Raw genomic sequence first — 5,156 nt, forward strand, 5'->3', positions numbered from 1 at the left:
ATACACGAGTGAAAGAATTGTACAATGCTTTCCATTCTCGACTCAGTGGCGTACTAGATAGCGTGACCACCCGCCCAGGAGAATACTAAGCACGAGACCGCTGATCCAAAGGGGCTGCTTTATGCAACTTTCTCTTTCTTTTGTGCCATAAACAAACCTTTTATCCTTTAAAATGTGCAAATTAGATCTTATCCTCATTTTTCTAATTTCTCACATCTAAGCCAGTATTGCAAATACTGGTGAAATGTGGTCTATATGTGAAGATTTAATCAACATCCTCATACCCAAATTTAGCCTTGTTCTAGCCTAGTCATCAGGTTTGCAATTGACGGCTATTACATGTTTATTACACAGAAAGTTGCTTGCTGGGTAGTGTATACAGCTCATCCACCGCCTCTATACAACCCCCAATATCAATTGCCTTACGTCATACCACAAACGATATGAATCATAGGCTATGTAGGCTATAGCAAAGTAGATCAGCGCTAAGCCATTACCCATAGTTCAAGTGTGTTGCGTGAGGTCAGTACGTCTACCACTCTTTGATACCAGAGACAGTGTTTACCTGATGACTTGAAGACATAGCTGGTAAGTTTTGCTCGCATACAAGCTCTCACAAGGAAAAAAAAAAGTGGTTTCCATGATTTTACAGTATTCCTTACAATATTTAAGTAGTATGCTAGACTGGCAATGGAATTACTCTAACTGAAAAAGTCCGAATCACCTTGTCATAATTCTACAAGCAAGCTTACGTGAAGCCATTACCGAAGTTTACAGCCAAGTTGCAGTTGCTGTGTTCGAGTTGGAATTATAATACGTTACAATAAGTTGAGGTGAACCGTTCACTTTTTCATAAAAGCCTTAAAATAGGTGGTCAGTTGTATTGTTGTGGCCCCTCAACATTTTTAGAAATGGTGCCATCGAAAAAACGCGTAATGGCGGTTACGACGCTTTTTTTTTTCTAACAACTGTAGCCCACCTGCCAGCCTGACCTTCCAGTCATTGCAGGCAATGAAAGACAAGGGATTAATATCACAGGAGTGGTCTGACCAGTGTGAGAGCATGCATAAAGCTGCCTTAGAAAATGTAGTGGACACAGTATACCCCCTCTTTTATGGTGACATGGGATACTCCAAAAGATGGGTGTTCTTCTCTATATACACTGGCCAGATGGATAACTGGTGCAAATGTGGGCGCACTAGAGTAACCTTTGACTCAGTGTCTGGTAAGTGGAACTGCCAGTGTAGAGGGACTGGGAAATCACATTGTTGTCTCCACCGCATGCTGGCAATGTGGTGGATCTTTCAGGAATCCCCAGATCTTCTCCTGCCTAATTCAGACATCCTGATAAATGACATAGACGATCTGGAAACAGAAATACACATGTTGGAGGCTGAAATTTCAGCGTATGCCGAAAATGACAGAAATGTATGTCAAATGACCAACTATTTGTATACTAAAAAGAAAATCCCACCACTCCAGGAGCTACCAGTGGATCTCAGAAGTAAAGAGAAGGATCCCCCCAATGTTTTCTTTCCAGAAGAGACCACTTGCCCATATTGTCCGGGACCCACACCACCAGATCTACTGCCCTACAACATTATTACCACTCAGGCAACTGTTTATGGCTACACATACATTAAAAAAAGCAAGTGATGTTGATAGTTTAAAAAACATGCATCTGTTTCTGTCTGTCCTTTCTGACTGTCTGTCTGTCTGTCTGTCTATCAGTCATTATGTTACACATACTGTACATTTTAAGTCTTCATCTGTGTTTGTTTGTCATCTTGTTTTCATTTGGCCCTAAATGATCTACAGGTATCTCCGTGGCCATCAAGCAGTGTCCCCTATGCAAGAACCATGTGCGTTTTCAGGACTACAAGTCTGGGTTCCACAATTTCAATGACCGTGTCTTCCTGACCCTCCCGTTATGTGAACTTCTGCTTTCTGCATTGACCGTAAGTGTTAATGTTTAGAGTGAAAATCTTTATTGAACGTCATCTGTCATGCAAATAATGATGAACTACTGCCAGGGGCCTTTGTTCTTTATTTTAAGCTACTTTTCATTGAAATTAGACACTATATAATGCTTTACGTGTTATGACATCATTAAATGTACTAACTCTCTATTTTAAGTAGTCGTTGAGGTTATTGGTAACAGAAAAGTTATGTCTCAGGACTGTTGTGTGTGACAACAGCAATTGGATGTATTTTTTTGACTCAGGTTTTTATGCATTTCTCAGAACAAAACCGCTCCTGGTCGCATGCCGTCAACCCTGTCATTCTTCAATGACAACCGTTTCCACCACCAAACTGTTCGAAGAGCTTTTCACCACTTTCTGTCATTGACAGACTTCAGATTCATGTTCAGTTGTTACCAGTGTGGGGACTGCCCTCCAGTTGTTATCGCAGATGCAAACTGGAAGGTAGCCTTTGACATACCAGGTGAGCCTGCAGTGTATACATGAACATCTAACTAAACTTAGTGTTGTTTGCAATTATGCTAATTATCAATAACAGCTATTGTTTATATCATTCTACACTGCTGTTGCTAATATGATGACTTTTTGCAGTCTCTACATTAGAAGAGGCCTGATCCAGAGGTTCTCACAGAAGAAGACCTCAGCATCAACATCAACAGCGCATGGGAACAGCTAGACAGTAAATGATCGCCGAGGGGTTTATATCAGGTTAGTTTATTGCATTAGACATTTAAAGTTCCTATCCTAGGCCCCATAACCACATTTACATGACAAGACAAAAATGGCTCAAGGAAAGGGGATGGGTTTGTCAAACAGAAACTGTTAACATTTGATTTACATTGTTCTTGTACGGAAAATTGAAAACACTTTTGGCATAACTTTGATTTGTTTTTATAAGCTACAAGTGAACTTTTGTGAGGTAATTATTAGCTTATCTGTGTACCTTCATATCAATCAATTGCCTATTCTGAAACGAAAACTGGAAAAAAGAGTGTTCTTTTAATTATGGTTTGTCATCTAATTTGAAAAAGGGAGATATCCTCGCGTTTTCACAAAATACAATAGAATTTGGTAGAATAAGACTAAATTTTTTTTATCACTCACAACCCTCATTTTTCTTCTAAGTATGCATCCAAAAGAATTGAATGGCCTGTACAGAAAATTCACACTGATCTCTCATCACTTGCCTGTGGCCAAAATTATAATCAAAGCTGGACAGGACTATACATACCTGTTATAAAAGTTTACCACATTGTTGCTCGCTTATGCCACAAGAGGGAGTATACCCTTAAGTGAGTTCTGTCCAGAGTAAACTGTTATTCACATAATTCATTTGATATAAAAAGTGCATACAGATCACAGCCATCAGTCCACAACAACGATCATGAATGCTTCCAGTACACTTTTTGCTAGAAATGCTCATTTAAAATCAGCCCAATTTCATATTTTGTAGTAATGAATATAGGACTTTTCTGTTGGCTTACTGCACATGTACTGATTTACATTTTATTTTTGGGACCAAGGTGCTGTCTTCTGTGTTGTTATTTCTTTGAGGGGATTTGTATGTTTTCCCTCATTTAAAGTCACTTATTGTGCATTTTAAGTTTTGTCAAGGTAGCCAGGACTGTGAGTGAGCTAAAGAAAAAACACGTTATTCAGAGTAACCGGAAAACAGTATAATTGGACATACATATCACACGCAGTACACAGGCCTGCATATCTATAAATTACATAGAGTATGTTGTTAATGTTAATGAAAGTTATTTTTATCATTTAAAAATATCCCCAGGTACATCAACTAGAAACCCATATGAGACCAAGACATCATACTCAACATTGGCTCCTTGGATGGGGGAGGATGTTAGAAAGGGGGACATGCTGCCAAAAACAGAGGCAAAGAAAGGCATGAAAAAAAGAAAAGAAGATTCAAAAGTGCCAGCAAAGCAGTTGGATGAAGACACGATTCTGTCCCTGCTTGAATTGAAGAAGGTGTGTTATATTGAAAATGTCAGTAGTTATTTTCGTCATTTATATTGTCTAAACAATGTAATACAAAAAAACTACTACTGTCCAAAACACCCACAGCCTCTAAAGAAAGACCTGCAAGAGGCCTGTAATGCACTTGGTGTCAGTGATGAGGGATCTGTCACTGACCTCGTGAACAGATTGGAGGAGCTCGTCAACTTCAAGGAAGTGTACCCAAAGCTTTTCTTGAAGCTGCAAAAGACTGGAGGTTAGACTTCAAAATGAGATGTCTTTAAAATGATTATGTGTCGTTGGTCTTTTTTTCTATGTTTATGCTTTCTTTTATTATTTACAGGTGGAGTACTGCATTTCTCTTGCCCTCATGGAGTGGTCTACTATTTGAACTTTTTGTTCTGGACTGAGTCCGCTAGGGACCATGTTGATGGTTTGCTTAGTTTTAAAGCATTCCCAACATGCTATATCTCAGATGTGTCTGGCCAAGTTGCCAGACACATGAACAATCGAAGCAGGGCGATTGTGTCCACCAACCACAGACAATTTGGCAAGTGCAGCAGAAAAGAAACTCCAAATTGAAATGGCCTGGGTAAAAAACCTCAGTACACATTCCCCCTTACAACCACCAACAAAAAACGATGACCGATGGATACTGCCCCATCCAGTTACCAAAACCACTGAGAGGTACGCATTGTACGACCGTTTCCACCAGAAGAAACCAGAGGAAAGTTTAAGGAGTTTGAACTTGTGCCCCAATTTACGCTCCAAAATAAATTCATCTGTAGCAGAACAGCTGAATCGCGAGTTAGCAGCTACCAGGTACTCGCTCACCCAAATGAACGAGGTACATTTCAAGCAGACAGTGAGGATTTTGTTGGAGATGCACAACTGCTGCATTAACAACAAATTCCTTGATGACATCAGAAAACTGTCATCCGTGCCCCTGACATTGGGTCCGCTGGGCACACTGGTCTTCAGGTCTTCAGGTTTGTTTACATGTTTTCAACAGTGGTCAAATCAAATCAAATCAAATTTTATTTGTATAGCCCAAATTCACAAATCACAGTTTGCCTCAGAGGGCTTTACAATCTGTACAGAGACGACACCCTCTGTCCTTCGACCCTCGATTCGAGTGAGGAAAAACTTGCCCCAAAAAAAAGCCCTTTTAACAGGGGAAAAAAAAAATGCGGAAGA

The 5,156-nt window shown here is 39.8% G+C and overlaps 1 long non-coding RNA gene across 1 annotated transcript; it reads left to right on the forward strand.

Annotated features, from left to right (window-relative positions):
- The first annotated feature begins 1,830 nt into the window (after positions 1-1,830).
- On the forward strand, positions 1,831-4,603 carry LOC311253888. The gene is made up of 6 exons (XR_014622007.1): positions 1,831-1,958; positions 2,244-2,445; positions 2,574-2,690; positions 3,772-3,971; positions 4,068-4,215; positions 4,303-4,603. It is a non-coding gene; the product is annotated as an uncharacterized lncRNA (long non-coding RNA).
- The last annotated feature ends 553 nt before the right edge of the window (positions 4,604-5,156 follow it).

Source organism: Pagrus pagrus, assembly GCF_965226575.1.
Source record: "Pagrus pagrus genome assembly, contig: HAP1_SCAFFOLD_62, whole genome shotgun sequence".
NCBI lineage: Eukaryota > Metazoa > Chordata > Actinopteri > Spariformes > Sparidae > Pagrus > Pagrus pagrus.